The sequence below is a fragment of the Anabrus simplex genome, chromosome 4 (genome assembly GCF_040414725.1).
Source record: "Anabrus simplex isolate iqAnaSimp1 chromosome 4, ASM4041472v1, whole genome shotgun sequence".
In the NCBI taxonomy this organism is placed as follows: domain Eukaryota; kingdom Metazoa; phylum Arthropoda; class Insecta; order Orthoptera; family Tettigoniidae; genus Anabrus; species Anabrus simplex.
Window position 1 is genome coordinate 34,895,729 of NC_090268.1, and position 22,725 is coordinate 34,918,453.

The window sequence follows — 22,725 nt, forward strand, 5'->3', positions numbered from 1 at the left end:
CTTAAAACTTGCTTTCCCGTCTTCTTCTCAGGAAGTCCTTAAAGAAGTAGAAAGCTTAAAGGAAGAATTTCAAGAGTCCCATGCTCAATTATCTCTTGCGCAAACTAAAATCGCGTCTATTCAAGACAAACTTCATGAATCTGTTAAAAATAATTTCATGAAGTTGGGAAACTAAATTACTCTTCTGAAAAGTCAGCAAGAGGAGGCCGATAAACGTGTCAAGACTCAGTTAGATAATGCTCACACGCAGATTACTCGTATCTGTCGCGATGTAGCAGAAGTCAAGACCGACATAGAGAAGGAGGTCAAGGAAATTGAGAATTCCGTACAGGGGAAAATTAAAACCCTAAAACTTGAACTCCAAGGAGATATAGAAGCTCTCAACAGCAAAGTATCGCAAATCGAACAGGATGTTTCATCATCTAGCCTTCACAACACTAGTGGAGAATCCATGAATGTTTCCACAGTTTTTAAAATAACTGAGGAAAAACCAGCCAAATTTTCGGGGAAGGAGGAGTATACTGCTAAGGAGTTTCTCCTCAACCTCGAAGAATTCTTTCAAGAAAATCACGTTAAGACCGACCGTCGTTTACGAATAGCATCTCGATTGTTAGAAGGCAAGGCGTTAATGTGGTTTACCGCTTTTAAATTCAGTATTAACACTTACGAAGAATTTAAGGAAGCCTTACTTAGACGATTTTGGAGTGCTGAGGCTCAGCACCTGATAAAACTTCAATTATACTCTAGAAAGTATAACACGTCCGTCAATTCCTCGCGATATTCAGATTATCTCATATCTCAGCTTAAAAAGATGCAGTTTTTCGACCCTCCTTTACCGGAGCAAGAACTTATTCAGGTCATAACGCTGCAATTTCCACCAAATGTTCAGGAAATATTGGTGGCAGCAAACGTCCAGGACTTGGAGCAGCTCGATGATGTCCTGAGGAAACTCGATACTGCGCACACTCAGAGCGCAGCAAAAGCAGGTCGAACCAAAGAAACTACAACCAACTTTACGGAAATGAAAACTCCAGTTCAAGTAAATCCAGAACCGCGAGAAGAAAGAGAAACTCGCCGAGATATTCCGTTTCGGTATAGAAGATCTAGGAATCGCCCCTACGAAGGGAGGGCTAAGTTTCAACCTGGACCTTCATGGAGGCAGGCAGCTAATCAACCCAATGATAATAGGAACTCCCAGCGGGAAGAATTGGAGAAACGTTGGAGAGAGACTACGGAATATGTAAGGAATAAGAACAGGGAAGAGGGTTTACCTGGAGCAGCTTCTTTGGAATACCAGGCAGAGATACAGAGAAGAAATGAGAGAACGGAAATGGATCCAAGAGCTACGGGTACAAAAAAAAAACTTTGTCGAAGCAATAAAGAGACTGCCTGAAAACCCGGGGGGAGGAGAAGTAGTATGTAGCGCACTCATTAACCATTGGTATTTAGAGGATGCAGATTTACTATATGAGGATTCAACACCACGACAGCCTCAGATACAACGCGGCTTACCGATCAGTATCATTAAGTTAGGCAATATGATTGTCCACTCTCTAGTAGACTCGGGATCGCAAGCCTCACTAATTTCGCAGAAATTAATAGATGTGGCGCAGGAGACGACCTACATCTCCATCTTGCCGGTTGCTCAAGTTAAGGTTAAAGGCATAGTTCCTGACAAAGCTATTAAATGCAAATTCCAAGCGTTTCTTGAGTTAGAAATTGGTGGTGTTAAGTTCCAACATCTATTTTTGATCTTGACGCAAATGAAATTTGACTTAATTCTTGGATCAGACTTTCTCATTCAACATGGGGGAATCATTGATTATCCCGCTAATGTGATTAAATTTTTCCACGTCGAATCTGTAGGGCTACAGTTGGTTACTTATAATGACGTGAAGAATCCGGAATGTGAGACCCCGGTGGGCATAGTAGAAGGCAAGATGAGCGAGGCTCCGCCTGTCGAAGAAAGCGTCCACGAAGAGGGGCGACCCGAGGAAGTGGGACCCGTAGAGGACCAGATGGCGTCCATTATCGATGATGAGTTTAACGAGGACCACTACAACTTCACGCTTTACGCCAATGTAGCTGAAAGCCCAGATTACGATGATGATAAAGTAATAAAGGCAATCCAAGAGCTTTTTAAGAAGTTTCCAGATGTATTTTCTGAGAAACCTGGAGTCATTAAGGGTTTCAAGCACCACTTAGATGTTACTGACACATCACCTTATAAGAAACGGCCTTATCCGATACCCATGAAGTACTTGGAAGAAGCACGGGTCATCATTAAACAGATGGAGAATGATGGAATCATATCAAAATGCGTCACACCTTACATTAATCCTCTGGCTATAGTGAGAAGACTGTTCAAGTTTTAGAAATACTTTACTAGGAAATGAGCGAAAAGAAAATCGCCCAGCAATTTTCTTTTTCCCGAGCAGGGGGGGAGATGAAACGGTAACACCCTACGAGCATTCACGTTTCATTCTTTTATTAAGAGAAGCTCGCTAACACCCGGCCGTAAGCATTTAAAACTTGCGCCGAGCGCACAGGCATAATGGGAACTGCGAGCAAGTTCGCGACGTTCCAGAACACCGGCCAAGGACAAGCGACGTCACGCAGAAGGTTCCTTCGTGTTCCATTGCTGCATGAACGAAATATAAGCGAGTCGCCAGCCTGGGGTAAGGCAGAATGTAAGCAGAGAGCCTGCAGTAAAGCAGAAAGAGAGTGTGCGGTATGCGACGGCAGTGTGCTGAAGGCAGAGAGTGGAGTGAGTCGGCAGTAAGCCGTGAGTCAGCGAGTGTGTGCAAGTAAGCACGTCGCGACATAATTCGTCTCTCGGTCCGGCTGTATATTTGAATTCGTTTAAAACTGTGTTCTTGCATTAATTGTGTCAACTTTGAATTCGTTTAAAGACTGTGTTCTCGCCAGCTTGAATTCATTTAAAGACTGTGTTCTCACATAAACTGTGCCAGCTTTGAATTCGTTTAAAACTGTGTTCTTGCATTAATTGTGTCAGCTTTGAATTCGTTTAAAGACTGTGTTCTCGCCAGCTTGAATTCATTTAAAGACTGTGTTCTCACATAAACTGTGCCAGCTTTGAATTCGTTTAAAACTGTGTTCTTGCATTAATTGTGTCAGCTTTGAATTCGTTTAAAGACTGTGTTCTCGCCAGCTTGAATTCATTTAAAGACTGTGTTCTCACATAAACTGTGCCAGCTTTGAATTCGTTTAAAACTGTGTTCTTGCATTAATTGTGTCAGCCTTGAATTCGTTTAAAGACTGTGTTCTCGCCAGCTTGAATTCATTTAAAGACTGTGTTCTCACATAAACTGTGCCAGCTTTGAATTCGTTTAAAACTGTGTTCTTGCATTAATTGTGTCAGCCTTGAATTCGTTTAAAGACTGTGTTCTCGCCAGCTTGAATTCATTTAAAGCCTGTGTTCTCACATAAACTGTGCCAGCTTTGAATTCGTTTAAAACTGTGTTCTTGCATTAATTGTGTCAGCCTTGAATTCGTTTAAAGACTGTGTTCTCGCCAGCTTGAATTCATTTAAAGACTGTGTTCTCACATAAACTGTGCCAGCTTTGAATTCGTTTAAAACTGTGTTCTTGCATTAATTGTGTCAGCTTTGAATTCGTTTAAAGACTGTGTTCTCGCCAGCTTGAATTCATTTAAAGACTGTGTTCTCACATAAACTGTGCCAGCTTTGAATTCGTTTAAAACTGTGTTCTTGCATTAATTGTGTCTATCCGTTGAACTGTGTTGCATTATGATCTTAAGTGCCAGTGATAATCTGAAAATCACGACGTACTGGAACTTGGACTGTCATTTATTTCAACAAATGTATTATGCTGGTGGAGTACAGTGCAGAGACTGTACTCGATTTTCTTTATGAAGTGCTTGATCACCGCACCTCGGAAGGTCCTAGATTGTTTCATTTGCGTATTATTTCAAATACGAACTGTGACTCTAACTTTATCCTTGCTGCTGTGGGAACTATTTCGGCGTGCTTCGCCATAGGGAAGTGTCACACCAGTACCCCATGACGTCAAATGTGGAAGCTCCACATTTCCCCGTTCCTGCCTCTGGTTCGAGTCATCAACACTAATACAAACACCAACGACGGAAGACAACGCCGACGCCGACCGCAAGACGACGCAGCCGCCGCGGGACAACGTCCTCTTCACGCCCTCAGGGACAAATCTACAATTCAGCTATAAAAGGTGACATAATTATTTGCCTATTTTATTGAATAAACTGAAGGATCCACTTAATCATGAATTTTTCTTTCACTACCCTTCTCTCTTACTCTCTTAGCATGGGCCGTACACGCCTTGTCGTTCCTCATGCTCTCCGATATACTGAAGTACGGGCGTTCCTGTTACAATACCAATAAATTGACAGTACCGATTAACTTCCATCTTTCTCAATTGAACATTACAGAATGGTATTTCATTAGAAGGTGGTGGTGGTGGTGATTATTGGTTTAAGAGGAAGTGCAACTAGGCAACCATCCTCTATTAACATTAATCAGAGAGAAAAAATGGCAGCGATCCGACACCTCGAAAAATGAAGGGCCAAAGAAAGACAAGGACCACGAAGGCGTAAAAATGAAAGACCCCCTAGGCCTCGATGCCTAAAACCGTCAGGGTCGGAAAAGAATAAAAGTTGACCAAGGGAGGTGGAATAGGATAGACGAATGTGAGGAGACTGGGACAAGCAATCCCAGGACTCAGCTAAAGGCCCCATGGTCGCCAACCCACGCTCCCAAGTTAAGAGCCCCTACGGTTCAATTCGAGGGGTAACACTCACCGTAATCGTAAGTAAAATACCAAATCATTGTCTAAAACGCCAGGGCTATATCTGGCCACCTTTTACCTTGTATGTCTTTAATATATCTTCTGTTTTGCAAACCCTGAGGCACAGGAATTTTGCTGTGAAGGGAAGTTCCTTTACGTGCTGCTCTCGCATTTAATTACTCTCAAATGTCAAATGATTTCGCTAATATTCGATCCTGCACTTGGGAATTGAAGACGGAATCTAGCCAACCACGCTACACACCAGCCTACATTTATTTTCAGGAATATTCTGGTTAAAAAGTATTACATTCTTATATTTACAATAGTAAGCTTCTTCAGCGAATGCGGCATATCGTAACTGCAAAATGCATTCGCATATTACTCATACATATGCTTGGTGATAGGTAGCTCGTGAATAAGTCGTTCAAAATGAACGCTTCACTCCTGTGAAGTGTCTGCCTCCATGGCTAAATAGTTAGCGTGCTGGGGTCCCGGGTTCCATTCCCGGCAGGGTCGGGAATTTTAACCATAATTGGTTAATTTCGCTGGCACGGGGGCTGGTTGTATGTGTTTTCTTCATCATCATTTCATCCAAATGAAAAAAAAGTCCTGCATCTGGCGAGCCGAACTTGTCCTCGGACACACCCGGCACTATGAGAGACTTTGTCTCATTAACAAAAATTGATGCCTGCTTGGCCATCAGATGATATAGATGTTGATTCCCATAGGAAATCTGAAATATTTGTCCCGAATGAGCAAATTTATAATACCAATATAAATGGTCCGTTATTGGACATTGTAAATTTTCCAGCTAACTCATTCCTGGTTGCCAGCGTTTCGCCCCCGGTCAATGACTGGAAAACAGGTTGTACGTTTTCATATAGAATATAAGAAATTCCCTTTAAAAAATTACAAAAATTAACAGTGTGCTGTGTTGATTTATTGTCTGCTAGATGTTAAACGTCGCACTAAACACTTTTCGGCGACTTTGGGAGAGGGAAGAGTTTAGACTGGGTAGGAAGCGACCGTGGCCTGAACCAAGGTACAGTCCAAGCATTTTCCTGTTGTGAAAATGGGAAACCACTGAAAACCATATTCGGAGCTGCCAACACTTAAGTTCGAACCCATCATTCCACGAATGCAAGCTTTCGTTCCGGGTGAATGTGCACACGAATGCTGTGATGAACTGGGCTGCTTAACCCTTCCTTTTCATATAAGAGAGTATCGAAAATCCGGGAACAACATAAACGGGCGTTGAAATTACGATGTATACGAGAACTGTAAAAACAGTTTGCATATTTCGGCAAATACAGATACTTGGTGCGAAACAAACCACTTTGATAATACACAGTATGGTCAGTTATGCGAACTATATACCGTCTGTATCTCATGAGATATGATGATGGATGAGGATGCAATTTGTAACTGTTGGATGCGATATTCCTGACAAGACGGATGTTACTCCGTCATGTACATTATTTAACGAGGGACCGGTAGGTTACAACACTTCTACATAACGACCTTTCGACTTAAATGAAGATATCGTACTGTCTTCAAATTTGTGATAAACGAATTTAGATTAGGCATATAGGCGAGAACAGAGTTCATGTTATACATTTTGAGAAATGCTTCCAAATACTAAAATTGATTTCAAAACTACAAATTAAATTATACAAAACCAGAATAACTTCAAGATGACAGAAACATTGCATTTAGGTGCGTAAGGGGAAAGAAGATCTAAAGAGTAGATTTTCACCATTATTCTACTCCTCAATTTCATACATAGATTATGTATGCTCGTAACTGTACAAGTATTACAACCAAGAAAAAAAACTTACCAAAAAATAACGACTTAAACGAGGTCTGAGGAGTGGGTTGATTTCAAATGTACATTTACATCCGGAAATAGAGCAGTGACAACTTAATGTGTATGCATTCATTAGGCCTATGCTAATAAACAAATCTCAATCATATCGCCCAGAATGTGCGAAGTACAAAACAAGATATAGGAACATTCTCAATCACACTTTACATGAGGTGATGGTGTCAACTAGTTTTACTTGTTACTGAAATGAAATGAAATGAAATGAAATGAAATGAAAAATGAAAAGGCGTATGGCTTTTAGTGCCGGGAGTGTCCAAGGACAAGTTCGGCTCGCCAGATGCAGGTCTTTTGGTTTGATACCCGTAGGTGACCTGCGCGTCGTGATGAGGATGAAATGATGATGAATACGACACATACACCCAGCCCCCGTGTCAGCGAAATTAACCAATTATGGTTAAAATTCCCGACCCCGCCGGGAATCGAACCCGGGACTCCTGTGGCCAAAGGCCAGCACGCTAACCACTATTAGCCATGGAGCCGGACTGTTACTGAAATATTACACACAAAGATTAGCCACGGTAAAATTATATTGATTTACAGACTAAATGAGGATGGTTCAAAAGTGAAAGGTCTAAGTCTCAGAAATTAATCATGGCATGCGAATAGAGAGGGATGAGGATGTTTGAAGAAGAAAAGACGAAAAATGGGTGTATCCAATATTCTGCACGTTTCTAAACTATACCTCCAGCTTTAGAATAATGGGTTAATCATTTCTCGTGTATCCTTTTCCTAAACTTAACACTACCGTGGTGCACCACCAAGAGGCAGTTTCAGAAATGTCCTCGAACCATCTCTCCCAAAATAGCCTATAAACGAAGCTTTATCATTAACCTTTCCAAACGCTGCGATCGATGATAACACTCGCGAACTTTGACATACATAATCCTTTATATTCCCCTCCTTCTCCACCCTTACAAATAGAATGTCCTCCACTAACAAGAAGAAAAAGTAGATTAATATCTCAGTCTTCTTTTTCTTCTTGGCGTTTCCCCAATTTCTTATTGACGTCGGCACTTGATGTAGATTTGACCGTTTTATGGCCGGATGCCCCTCCTGACGCCAATTCTACTGTTACGTGTTTTTGTGGTGACTGGTAGTGTCGTGTGTAAATGAAGAGTAACAGTTATTAACTCTTTCAAGAGAACATGTCGGTCATTACCTGGGTATTTTATTACTGCCGGGCTGAGTGGCTCAGACGGTTGAGGAGACTGGCCTTCTGACTCCAACTTGACAGGTTCGATCCCGGCTTAGCCCGGTGGTACTTAAAGGTGCTCAAATACGTCAGCCTCGTCTCGGTAGATTTACAGGCACGGAAAAGAACTCCTCCGGAACTAAATTCCGGTACCTCGGCGTCTCCGAAAACCGTAAAAGTAGTTGGTGGTACGTAAAGCCAATAACATTACTATTTTATTACTATTCATGGCGTAGTAAAATAGTTAAATTAATTCAAATAATAGCGGAAGAAATATGAAAAAGAGACTAACACCCCCTTCCATTGTTGTGCTTTCAAATCATAGCATATTTCAGAATGACACACCGCATAAATAGCCAGAACTGCGCAAATACACCGTCATCCTACAGCGTATACTGCAGCCGCGTGTTGGTGTTCTCTTAAGAACTAATGCGCATACCTAACATACACTACCCAGAACGTTCCTATTTACATTTCCAGAAAATTAACGAAGTATGGCAGAATTAAACTAGCATCTGAATTAAAATTATTCAGGTAATACAGCTAGAGGACGAAAATAATCTAACGTTAGTCACATTCACACCTCTGTTGTTTCACAACTGACAATTTATTATCGTATGATACATGTGCTAAAAGAACTGAAAATACAGTAAATGACTACATCTACAGTTATCAGGAAAACTGGAAACGTCATATACAAAGGATGGAACCTGGAAGATTGCCAAATGAGATTCTCCGATATCGACCCAGGGGAAAAAGATCTGTACGACGTCGATGGAGAGGTGGCGCGACAATGCAAGACCGTAACGGACACATAGCCCAATACATGAACGGATGATTATGATCTCAATATCCAGCTTCTTGGATGGATGGTCACGTCTGGCCATGAGTTCAGAGTGCTCCAGGTTCATTCCCGGCCATGTTGGGGATTTAAAAGCGTACAGTTAATTCTCTCGGTCAGGGACTGGGTGCTTGTCTTCGCCTTCATGCATGTTCAACAATCTACATTACCAACAATCACAGAAACATAGAATAACTCATCCTCCACAAAGAGTTGGTGACCGTAAAACTAGGCCAAATCAACATCAAGTGTCGACCCTCAATAAACTAGAAAAAAAAAAAAAAAAAAAAAAAAAAAAAAAAAAAAAAAAAAAAAAAAAAAAAAAAAAGATGAGGAGGAAGAATATGTTACATTTTACAAACGTAGACTACGCAGCGACAAACCTTGAAAACCCTAAATAACAATTTTCAATACACACACATTATAAAGCAGTCTTCGTGGCCGAATAGCCGACATTCTGATCTTCGCATATTACTCCCCACGCAGGACGTCGCCCACTCTAATGAGAGGGTCATTCTTCAAAAGTGTAATTTAATGACACAGAGAACTTCACAAACAAACGTGTCCAAGATTCCTGTATGCTCACAACTAAGAAACACAACTCATGTGCAGAAAGTACCGTAACTAAAAGATCACAGGAGTGACCAGCTGCCAGAAGAAATTGCACTACTGAGAAGTCAATCAATCAATCAATCAATCAATCAATCAATCAATCAATCAATCAATCAATCAATCAATCAATCAATCAATCAATCAATCAATCAATCAATCGTCTTCTTCAAACCTGAACACTGGCGACCTACTAAAATCAGTCCCTCATCTAAGCCAAGGGTGAATGATCAGGCATCCTGAGCCGGAATTTACTTGCAGAAGGATGGCCAGTTCCTTTCTGCTTCTCTTCTAGCCAACAGCAACACTGAATACCATTCAAGTAGTGACCACGCCCGATGTTTCTCAACTTGTGAGGTCTCATGGGATCTGGTGTGGCTACGCCGTTGGCTCAGAAATCAAAGAACAGGGTTTGAATATATTTTATAAACCCTACCCCCTAAAAAGCAAGAAGCTAGCTTGTAGTTTCATGTGACTGCTGATATCGAGATCGTAGTCAGGGGATCTCCAGTTTTACGTAAATTCCGAAACACAATTAAGTTTCTCAAAAATGCATCGTGCATTGGACAAAATTCAAACTGCGGCCACCTTCGTGATAGTCAGTGACGATGCGCCACGCCTCTAACGACCCTAAAGAAAACTACTTTCAACATTGGTAGCAAACCAGAAGTACTATTTATAGCACCATTTAAAACAGGCCTGTTTTATGTGACAGAATTTCTTTCTTGCATTTTTATTTTGTTATCTTCTCATTGCAACTTCAGTATCTGAATATTCTTGGCAAACGACGATTTATCACAGTGCAAACTCTTGATCTGATTAATATGATTTTTCTTTTTTTTTTTTTTTTTTTTTTTTTTTTTTGCTAATTGTTTTACGTCGCACCGACACAGAGAGGTCTTACGGCGACGGTGGGATAGGAAAGAGCTAGGAGTGGGAAGGAATCGGCCGCGGCCTTGATTAAGGTATAGACCCAGCATTTGCCTGGTGTGAAAATGGGACCACGGAAAACCATCTTCAGGGCTGCCGACAATGGGGTACGAAAATATAATTTCTTTAAGTAAATGCATGTTTAGAACTAAGTGTTTATGACTAATCTTTAGTACAGGAGGTACAGAAGTATAAAAAATAATATATTACTGTTATTTATTTAGCGTATGGTTTTTAGTGTCGAGAGTGTACAAGGGCATGTTCGGCTTGCCTGGTGCAGGACTTTGTATGTGATATCCATGAGTAGAGGCATGATTTTTTCGCATTAATTTTTGAACGATTTCGCGAGAAGGATACTAATTTTCACGTTATTTCGCGAAATAGATATTGCCGTATCGCTTTAATTTCGATTTAATGAAATTTTAAAATTAATCATTAAAGGTTTAATTACTATCACTGATCTTTGATTGTGGAGGTTTAATTCATAGACTGTACATACCTGGTACATACTTTTGAAGCCATTTCCGAACTGCAGGGTCGTCTACCTTCTCCAGCGGCATGTAGGCTTTGAGTAGCATCGCTGTTGTTTCCTGAATAAATTCTATTTTTTTCACTCTTAGCTTTCTTTTGGATATCTAATGAGAGCTCTATTGTTGCCTGCCGTTTCACTGTTGGAGTGCTAAATTTACGTTCTGAATGTTCCTTATTTTTAAAACAATGTTTTGAGACAGTATCTTCTTTCTCCAACTCGATACGAACATTACAAAAGTTACACATTAAAATATTGCTTTCCGAAACGTATAAACCTTCACTCGCAAACTGTTTAGCTCTGCTGTGCACCGTAAAACTTGTCGAGCGACCCATCTTCGCTACTGTCTGTGATCACTTTCTTAATTTTACCTGTCCACGAAGTCGAAATACACCAGTCAGTTGTGCTGCTTGTAGACGTCATTAGGGATTCCAGGATTGCACAGTGCCGTGAAGAGACAGACTGGGGTGGATTACCAGCCATCACAAGAACAACATTCCAAACATTTCGTTTGGTAAGAAACCTGGAGCCAATCCCTTTTCTTTGATGCCATGTCTTAAAGAGATTTTCCAGAACATTAATCTGTTGATGAATCTTTTTTCGCTCTTCCTTTTCTTTTCATACATAATCTTGGGACAAAATGTAAAGTTCGTTATTCACTACAGATTTCGTTGTAATATCGCGCGTATCGCGAAATAATTGAATTTCGCTTTAAAATGGCCTTATCGTTTTAATTCGCGAACACAATATCCATATTTTCTTAAGCAGAAACATATGATTCGTAAAGATATCGCAAAATCGCTTCAAAATATTTTTTGTCGCGTTTATCGTTAATGCGAAAAAATCATGCCTCTACCCATGAGTGGTCGGCACATCTGGGTATATGTTGATGATGATTATGTAGAGTCTAATCCTGTTGAATAACACCAAGGTGTCTGCGTCTCGATCACAGGACGAATCATGATCAATAGTGACGTATGAACACTACAGAGAGGTTTGGAATTGAACCCAGGCCTTTGGCATGTGATCCCGTGATCAGAAATTATAAAACACTATCTCTCCTGCCCTACCCACCAACATTCTGATGGTGAAATTTTTCCCACCAACGGGACTCGAACCGTTTAACCACAGTGTCAGACGATGAGAGTTGATGCCTCAATGATCATGGTTACCAGGCGGGCATACTATTACTGATATTTTTTACAAGATGAATTCCCACGTTTCACATTAGTTTAAAAAAAAAAGCCTTCTCTCTCTCTCTCTCTCTCTCTCTTTCTCTTTTCAGTTTTACAAACATCAATCCGAAGTACTGCACAGATTGGGTCTGCCATTAAAAGCGTACATAAATCAAAACAGACACCGTAAAACTGTTATTATCAGACATACTGCAAATTATAATTCGATAATTATAATCTTGAAAGAAAACAAAAGGAAAAATCATTAATGTTTAGCATAAATATTGAAAGTCAGAAACTTCATTCTGTTCCGTATTGAACTGGGATTACAGTAAAATGTCGAGAAATATGGCATCAAACCATTAGACACACATGCAGAAGTCTTGGAAATAATGCAGCAGAGCATATTAAATGATAAGTGCATACATTAAAAATAATATATTATATTAAATTCAAACTTCCATAGTTGGTTGAATTAAATTGACTTTCTTCACCTGGGTTTGTCATTCAAAGTACTTCACGTACCAGTAGCCAACATTTTAAATACATTCTTTATCGCCAACATTTGGTACATTCTTTATCAAGGCCACTTGTATATCTATACTCAACCCCAAATAGTCTCCCCAGGCAGCTAGTCAACTACATCCTGTAACTGGAGAGAACATGTGCTTTAATATTTTATCTTGCATAATGGTAATTTATGAATTATACGCATACAAAATTTGCTAAGTCTGCAACCTCCTAAATTCATATTATTCAAGTGTTTCTTGTTTCAATTCATAATTCATAAACACAGCACCCTCCAGTTATGGAAAATTCTAAACTGACAGTTGGGCAAGAGCCACATTCCACATGTTCCAAGGATGTCCTCAGGACTCACATGTCCAAGGAAGAAAAAATATAAGACAAGGCAGGCAGAACAGTAACATAGTCAAGTTTAGCTGTACAAGGAAAATGATTACCTCGGGCTTAGTTAGCGTAGATCAGTCATCTTGAGAAAGAAAGAAAAGTAACGGGTATCTAATTATGACTTTAAAACAAAAAAACTGCAATATTTGAAATGTCAGATACTTGTAAGAAAATCACACAGAATGACATGTGGGGGTTGGCCCTTACATTAACCCTGCTCAGCAAATAATTTGGAAACTATATTCAAGGCCCAGGCTTATTCCATAAGATACTTATAAAGATTCAACTTAGAAACTTATTACCAATTTCATAAGTACTATTCTCAGAGAGTACATATTTTGTAGTTCTCTTTGATAGTGACATTAGACACATATGCAGAAGTCTTGGAAATAATGTAGCAGGGCACATTAAATGATAAGGAGATACATGCAAGATAATAAATAAATAATATTAAATTCGAGCTTCCACAGTTTAAAATGACTTTCTTCACATGGGTTTGGCTGTGTTGTCGTTTTGGTAACATCTTGTGTAGAAATATCTAGCTTAGAATGATGAGAGAATTTAGCATTTATTTTATGCAGGTAACAGGGATGGTAACATAACATGGGCATCCCACAGGTCCCTGGTGTGACAACGCTCAGCTCATTGGCACAAGGCAGATAATTCTTGACCGAGCTTGATAGCTGCAGTCGCTTAAGTGCAGCTAGTATCCAGTATTCGGGAAATAGTAGGTTCGAACCCCACTGTCGGCAGCCCTGAAAATGGTTTTCCGTGGTTTCCCATTTTCACACCAGGCAAATGCTGGGGCTGTACCTTAATTAAGGCCACGGCCGCTTCCTTCCCATTCCTAGCCTTTCCCTGTCCCATCGTCGCCATAAGACCTATCTGTGTCGGTGCGACGTAAAGCAACTAGGAAAAAAAAAAATTGACAGTGGGGATTGGTCTAATCCAGATTTTAGCAGTTTTAAGCTAAAAATATAGGATTTTCAACAATTAACTGTATAACTAACACATTCTTCACACTACCACCCAGACGTCTCTATACCTGGAAATCCCCAGGAGATTCAGATGAAAATATTACCCGGAATCAGACTGATTATGTCTTCATAAATCAAAGGTATAGAAATAGCTGTGTTTCAATGAAAACACATCCAGGTGCCGACATTAACTCAGACCACGTTCCCCTAGTTGGTGTCTTCAAAATCAGAATGAAAAGAATTCAGAAGAAAAGAGTCAAAATGTATGATATCCGAAAATTGAAAGAACCTTCCATAAGAGAAAATGCAGGAGTCCGTGAAAAGTATCCCTGATGAATACAAGAATATCAACAAGGAGATCAGGAAACGGATGTGAGAAGCTAAGGAAAGAGAAATACAGGAACAATGCAATGAAACAGAGAAATTACAACTGAAGCATGACAGTTTCAATGTTCACCGAAAAATCAGAGAGGTGACTGGGAAATACAAATCAAGAACAGGGAACAGGTTGGTGAATAGTGAAGGGAAAATAATCGTTGGACAAGAGGAGCTAATATACACATGGAAAACATACGTAGAACAACTCTTTTATGACAATCATCCTGAACCTCCTGAAGTAAACTGCGAAACAGGACCTAGAATTCTGAGGGAAGAAGTACAAACTGTGATAAGTGGAATGAAAGATGGTAAATCACCTGGCCACGACAATGCAAATTTCGAAATTCTACAGCTTCTCTGTAAAGATAATTTAACATGGTTGACTGCATTATTCAATGACATCTACGACTCTGGTTGCATTCCACAGGATTGGCTTAAATCAGAATTTATTACACTGCCCAAAAAACCCGGAGCTAAAACATGTGGTGAGTACAACACCATCAGCCTCATGAGTCACTTACTAAAGATATTTCTGAGGATCATTCACAGAAGAATATACAAGATATGTGAAGATCAAATTTCTCCTACACAATTTGGTTTCAGAAACAAGTTTGGTACGCGTGAAGCACTCTTTTGTATCCAGGTGCTGTTTCAAAGGTGCAGAGATGTTAATTGCGACATTTATGCCTGTTTTATTGATTACCAGAAGGCTTTCGACAGAGTAAAACACCAGAAGATCGTTGAAATCTTAAAAAGCATTGGTTTGGATGATGAGGACCTGCGTATAATAGTAAACTTATATTGGAACCAGTTGACTTCTGTGAGGCTCGACAGAGAAAATACGGAGGACATAGACATTCTACAAGGTGTAAGGCAGGGTTGTAATTTATCCCCACTGATTTTCAACATCTATTCAGAACGCATCTTTAAGGAAGAAGCTCTTGATGAAGTGGAGATGGGAGTGCTCTTAAATGGCAAATATATCAACAACACCCCCGATATGCTGATGACACAGTCATCTTTTCTGATAGTGAGGATAGTTTACAGTACCTTGTAGATAGACTTACACAAAAGAGCTCTGAATATGGTCTAGATGTCAACACTCAAAAAACACAAACAATGATAACTAGCAAAAACAGGGTTCTTGCATGTCATCTTAAGATAGGCCAGAACGACATTGAACAAGTTCATAAATACACGTGTCTTGGTACCACCATAAATGACCAGTGGGATCTTTCTGATAAGGTGAAGACCCAAAATGGAAAAGCCAGGGCTTTTTTCAAAAAGATGAGCAATCTGTTTAAGAATCACGGGTTCGAAATGTCGACGAAGATCAGACTTCTACGCTGTTGTGTGTTCTCCACTCTCTTCTATGCTGTTGAAACATGGACTGTGACAGAATCATTGGGTAAATGCCTGGAGGCTTAAGAGATGTGGCTATATAGAAGAATGTTAAGAATACCGTGGACATCGCATGTCACAAATGTTGAGATTCTACGAAGAATGAAGAAAGAGAAATAAGTATTGACCACCATAAAAGCAAGAAAGATCCAGTACCTGGGACACATCATGCAGAACAACAGTAGATACAATCTCCTTCAGACCATCCAGCAAGGAAAAATTCCAGGAAAAAGAAGTGTTGGCCAAAAAAGAATATCCTGGCTTAAGAACATCACAACGTGGACCTCTAAAACATCTACAGAGCTTTTTCGAGCTGCAAGTGACAGGACGAGCACAGCCAAGATGGCTGCCAACATCCGGAACAGATAGAAACCAGAAGAAGAACTGTATAACTAAGAAAATGCTGGTTTTCAGTAAACTTCACGTATCTGTCATCATTACAATTTTATCATCAAATTAAGTTAATTTTCCAGATTATTCAGATATATTTAGTTCATATTGCTACATATCTCTGGAACCCACCTGAAATGCACAGATGATGGTGGTAACAGATCTAACACACAACCATAACAGAACTTCCATTCAACATTAATTGCAAAAAAATATGTCACGCACAGAGTTCTGCTAATCGATACCAACAGAAAAGAATCCTATACTGCACAACAGTGTACCTCCCGTACAGTCAAAGCTGTTCTACTGGCCTAGCAGGAAGTGGGCCACAACTTTATCACCTTATCTTAACCACCAGTCAAGAGCACATATCTCCTGCAGATTGGCAACAAATGTGCATAGAGCGATAAAGAAGTAAGAGCCAGAAGACAGCCAAGAAGTTTAATAATGTACATAACAGCCAGAGAAAGATCAAATATAAGGTGAAGTAATAAAAGAAATGCACATTCCTAGTGAAAAACTTAAAGATGTCATTATTTATGAAATACATATATATATTCTACTTGATCTATATAGCATAATTGCAAGATAAATTCTGGTAGGTCAATCAATTCCTCTATTTGGGCAGTACCAAAAGATATGAACAATATTTTTGTTTAATTTATTTTACAGTATTACAGGCTTTGAAATCCCTCTTACAACAGGTACAAGTACACTGCTGTTTCAATGCCAGTGACCAAAAAAAAGCACTAGTACCTACGTGAGAATTAAACCTCTGGCAGATAACACAATCAAGAAGATAATCACAAATAAAAACCTTGAAAAATGGAAGAAAGATACTACCCAACTTACTACAATGAAGAAATGAAAAAAAAAAAAAAAAAAATGACCTATGGGACAAAAATAAAAGCAGCAGTGGCGATTTTCAGACTGGAAACAGGACATGACTGCTTAGCTGCACATCTAGCCAGAATCAAAATATACCCAATGGAGAAGTATACTAACTGAAAAATTACTGGATCAGTAATGGACTCGAAACACCTACTTCAGTACACAGGACTCAACCCAACCAAACAAAAACAAGGAAATTCACCAGCCCTATACTGGACAGCCAGGAACAAGATGAAAAAACGGGACTCTGTTATCTAATACATCTGTACATTATTAATGTCATTTGTATATTACTTTTGTTTAGAGATATCAATTTTGCATTGGAGTTACTTCCCAATAAAGCCATAGGTTATAACAACAAGTTAAAAAGATTCAACTAGATATGAATTACCAACTGCACACCTGCAAATACTATTCTCAGAAAGTCCATAGTTTGTACTTCTCTCTGATAGCCCATATTTTAGGTAATTAATATATTACATACAAATATCAAGTTTAGAAAAATAAAAGAATTTAGCATTTATTTTATGTAGGTAACAGGCATGGTATCGCAACCTAAGCATCCCGCAGGTCCCTTGTATGACAGCGCTCAGCTCAATGGCACAAGGCAGATAATTCTTCACAGTGGGTATTGGACAGTCATGATAAGGACAATTCTTAGAAATCTGCACATAACGGAGATAGCTTGTCCCCATTTTGTATACAGCCACTTACAGTTCATTCATATCCCTAATTTTGTTGTATCAAAGCAGATTTCAGTAGACAGAAGAGTACTTTATTGTTTCTCTGTTATTCATGACAACTGTGTTATTTTAGAATATAAAGAAGCAGAGAAATGAAAATGGGACACCTGCCAGAAGGTATAGTGGAAGATTTCATACCCCAAAAGTACTCACCAGAACTGTTACAAGACATTTATCCCACTGAGTGATGAAAAACCTGGCAGGTTCTCAGCAGAACCATGTCTATACACAGTCAACACATGTTATCATCCTATGCAATGAACATCTTTCTTCAGTGGTGCGGCCACAATCAATGCACAGTGTTATGAGGACACATTACAGAAGTGTCCACCTCCGTAGCTTAACAGCACTATTAGCTGCCATCCTCGGTGGCCCGGGTTCGATTCCCGGTACTGCCAGAAATTTAAGAATGGTAGGAGGGCTGGTATGTGGTTGAAATGATATATGCAGCTCACCTCCATTGGGGGGTGTGCCTGAAAAGAGCTGCACCACCTCGTGATGAGGACACGACTTTACTTTATTGCAGAAATGTTCTACTACTTCCAGTTCCTTGTGACTTCTTTTCCTGTTTTACTTCCTCTACTCATCACTATTGTCTTGCTCTTCTCCTCGTTGATCCTCAATCCCCACTGTTCAGTCCTTTTGTTCAGTACATCCAGCTGTTGTTGCACCTTCTTCTCATCTTCTCCCCAGATATCATCATCATCATCATCATCATCATCTGCTTACATCCTTACCTTCATGAGGTAGTCGGATTTTTGAAGGGCGGAAAAATGTCCATTCGACACTCCATGTCGTACGATGTCGGCATGTAAAAGATCTCTGGTGACACATTTGGTGTTTACCCGACAAAATTAATTAAATCTCAGCCATAGATGCCCAAGGGAGTTTCGGTTTACTCGGTCTGCCATCTAGTGGGCCTAGAGTAAAACGGAACGTCAAAATTGGCGAGCAGACAGCCAGATGGCATCAACTTGAAATGTCTGCACACGGTAGCTGAGGCCATACGATTATTATTATTATTATTATTATTATTATTATTATTATCCTTGCCTTCATTCTATCCCCTCTATAATCTTCCCTTGCTGCTTTTACAATGTCATCCATCACCATTATGAACAGTAAAGATGACAGAACACTCCCTCCCTTTAGTCCATTGTCAATTCTTGATCTACCCACTGTTGCCTTCACACAGCTGCAACAGCTATCATGTCTGTCTGTTAGGTCATCAGCCCAGAGGCTAGTTGGATCCTCAAATAGCACCACCTATGGTTATGTGGTTATAAGGAAACTTCAAAACCAATGGGAGTACCAAAGTGAGGCATACTAGGCAAGATGAGGAGTGAGATAGTTTGCCATTGCTTTTCCCACTGGGCAGAAAGTTCTACTGCAGTACGACTAACCTTATGAGCAACCCCTTGCATAACACTCAAATGCACTAGCCATGCTCTGAATGTCATTACTTAGCACCAACCATACCGCAGCAGCTTTCACATAGTCACAGCCATGGATGAGACTGAGACTTCCGTGGAAGCTACACTTTACTCTGGCCTGTGCGAAGTGATGGATGCAAAAATACTGCATCCATCAAGAAATGACACCAGTCAAGACAGCTATCATACATTGCCTTTACACTTGCCAATGCCCCTGTATGTCAGGCTTTCCCAAACTTTTGATCTGCCGAAGCTGTCGTATACCTTTTCTAAGTCTATAAAAGTAATTCCTCTCTCCTTCCCATAATCCCAGCTCTTTTCTATGATCTTTCTCAGGATGAAAATGGGTTCCACAGTTATCTTCCACTTTTGAAACCAAATTGTTCCTCCAGTAACCGACTTTCCCCCTTTTCTCTTAAATCTTCTGAGGTGCATCATAAAGTGAAAACATTCGGACTTGTTATCAAATAGCATTATCTTTCTTCACGACAACACACACACCCACTCTGCCAAGTTTGTGATGAATACGCTGCAGAGATCTGTGTGTGATACCCTTCAGCAACCTCCCTACAGCCCAGATCTCACCCATAGCAAGTTTTACATCTTTGGGGAGCCGAAGAAGGACATTTGTGGACATCAGCTTGCATCAGACGACAACGTGTGTGACAGGGTACAGACATGGTTCTGTTGACAGCCCACCAGCTTTTTCAAGAATGGGATTGACAGTCTCATGAACCAGTAGGATACATGGGATAAATATCCAAACAGTTCTCGTGATTTACTTTTGAGGTACGAAATGTTCTACTACACTATTTTCATCTGACTGCCCCTTATATATAGTGAAATGAAATCTCACTTTCCTGATTTTAAGGTATATTTGCATTTATAATTTGTATTACTATCCCAATACATTCATAAGATATTCCTTCCAAAAGAGATTGGATTATAAACTTTTAAATAAGAAACAGGTTTCATGTAAAATGAAGTGATCCCATGAGGAGTATGAACACCATGTTATTCATGATGGGAAATTGACAGAACCCATCAGTATTAATTATGGAGTACATCAGGGATGTATCCGCTCTCCAATGCTATTCCTGTTGGTTCTGAACAGTAAGAAGGACAAAGTGACAAGAGATGGAAGGGAGGTCTCATTCTGACCCTACACCCAGGATCTTCTTTCAAAATGTCCCACAGTCACATCAGACACCCACTTAACCTCAAAAACAATTTCATTCGCTATGAACCATACCAACCTCCACCCCCTTTCTGGCTCTTTCCCTTGTAAACACAGGCACTGTAAGACTTGTCGTTTGCATATGCCAAGCACCATTTTCACCAACAGCATCCCCAAGGTCGTCATGATTGCACTTCATGCAACATCATCTACCAGCTTCAATGCAGACTATCCAGCTTACCTACCAACAAACTACCTAAATATATATGTGCCCACCACAGTACTAGCAAAATGGACATCAACCGGTGCTCAGATCTATGGAAGTACTTGGTCTTAACATTAAATAACTGCTCCTGTTTTCTGTCCTCTTGTCTGTCTGTACACCCACTCCCTTTACCTTATACAGGGTCTACTTGCCAACAATGACTTCTACCATTATTATTCTATACTTCAGTGATGAAGGATGCAGCCAAAAATTTTGGACCCATGTCTTTCTTTTATGAAGTTTATTGCTTATCTATATATTAAAAGAGTTTACTAAAAACAGCTTTGACAAATCCATCCGTCCGTTCTACTGGACCGATTTGCTTCATTTTTGTTTTACCTCTCCAGAATCACCTGCCGGTGAATCATGAGACATTGATAGGTCTCTAACTTCAGCCAACTTTGAGTAATCATAAAATCAAATCATTAAATGATCACTCCAATAATTACAGTTGAAGGCTTATCCTAACCTGCAATACATTCTGTACTTAGCAGGTTGATAAGTGATTAACATTTTCATTAACATTCTGATATATGTGATTTTCATCCTTAGTAATATCATTGCAAGCAGCCATGTTTGATTACTACCTGTCAAACCAGTGAGTATCAGTATATACTTCGTCTGATCACAGAAGAATACAATTCCCTGCTAGATACTCTTCGATTCTCTAACCTTTCCCAGCAACAGATGGCAGAGCGTTCTTAATAACTTTCATGCTGCTAGAAGAAAAAGTCTATGTACAAACAGACCCCATCATGACATACGCCTTAGACATTAACTGGAAACACCTATCGAAGGATAACCAGCTACACCAGAACGAGTGAAGGCCATGTATCTTTAAAAAGTTCTCTGCCTGGTAAAAAAAAGCTCCTTGGAGACTAACCTATGCAGCGTCTGGATTTTTCTTGTCAGCTGTGATGGCTGCCAAACCCAAATGTCAAAATGTTGTTTTCATTCCTCTTTAAACATAGCGTCTTTTCCGCGGGTGGTTGGCCAACCTGTATCCTTGAATAAGCTCGGCATTGCTTTTTTCATTTGTTTCCTTGTTTGTTACTGTTTTTCTAAGTGAAAGCATGTGTTTTACTGCACGAGTTTTTGTATATATCTATCACCTGTGTCGGAAAACTGCCTACGGAAAGTAATAGAGCTTTTAAGAAATGTGTGCCATGGCAGAAGAGAGTTAAATTAATTGCAAAATTAACAGAAAACAATACTTCATCAATGTCAACATGTGAGGATCTCCATAACCCCCAAATTCAGGAAGATAGTTTTAGTGATCCTAGGCCTAAACCTCAGAGCGCTTCTCACAAAAAACTAAGTGATATTCAGTCAAAATATAGTGATTTAGAGAAAGGCAATGAACAGTTTGAAATCATAGATGTTAGTATACTGTCAGAGCTGCTAGGGAAATGTGTGTTGTAGACATTGCTTGAAGGAAGGCATCGCCTTAAATATTGATAAACATGTTGGCCTAGCAAGTGAATTGAGTTGAGTATGGAATAATTGTAAATACAGTTCTAGGTAGAAATATAGAGTACACCTCGCAAAGATTATTACATGATATGTTAGTTTTAATGCTGCTATTCTTACCTAGAAATTATTCTGGAGGAGAGATGTGTTCATTAAACCTGCCAAGGTCCAACCCACCTGCCCCTAGAAGTATATTTACTTTTACAACCTAAAGTAGCGGTCCAGGCACCATTACCCATTACTTCTGCCAAGGATCACGGGCACTGACCGACATTACCAACCACTGCAAAAGAAAAAAGGCCAGGCCTGCATAGTTTGAATGTGTCATGTCGTTGGACGGTAACCTTACACTTTCTCAATTCCTCCTTTAATCTCGGGGCTTACGGCAAGAAACAAAGGTCATTTATTACCTTTAACATATTTTTGCACATCCAGGCCAATCTCTGTAATGAGAACAGTGGCCTCTTTGGGGCCACACTCCCTTCGAGAGGCTCTTTTATATCGCCGCGGCGCATACTGTCTGCATTACAAGATATTAGAATCATTCGTATTGATGGTTTTCACTTTACAAAGCAAAAAATTAAATGAATCCTCCTAATTCAATACAAAACATATTCCATCATTAGATGGAGCAATCAAGTTTTTTCACTCCCCTCCTAGACAGTGCTGTTTGCGTGCAATTGGAAAAGGCAAGGCAGGAGGAGATACGCTGTGTGGTGTTATATATTTGC

General features: G+C 39.8%; 2 protein-coding genes across 2 annotated transcripts in view; both read right to left on the minus strand.

The window, feature by feature from the left end:
• LOC137496883 (leucine-rich repeat-containing protein 70-like) overlaps positions 1 to 16,290 on the minus strand; it is a 129,720-nt gene extending 113,430 nt beyond the window's left edge. Inside the window, exon 1 of the mRNA XM_067145037.2 lies at positions 16,148 to 16,290. The gene's annotated coding sequence lies outside the window, so the exon portion shown is untranslated. The remainder of the gene's footprint in view (positions 1 to 16,147) is intronic.
• The window catches only part of Alr (Evr1_Alr domain-containing protein Alr), a 156,501-nt gene continuing 146,289 nt past the window's right edge, over positions 12,514 to 22,725 (minus strand). Inside the window, exon 5 of the transcript XR_010859771.2 lies at positions 12,514 to 12,612. The gene's annotated coding sequence lies outside the window, so the exon portion shown is untranslated. The remainder of the gene's footprint in view (positions 12,613 to 22,725) is intronic.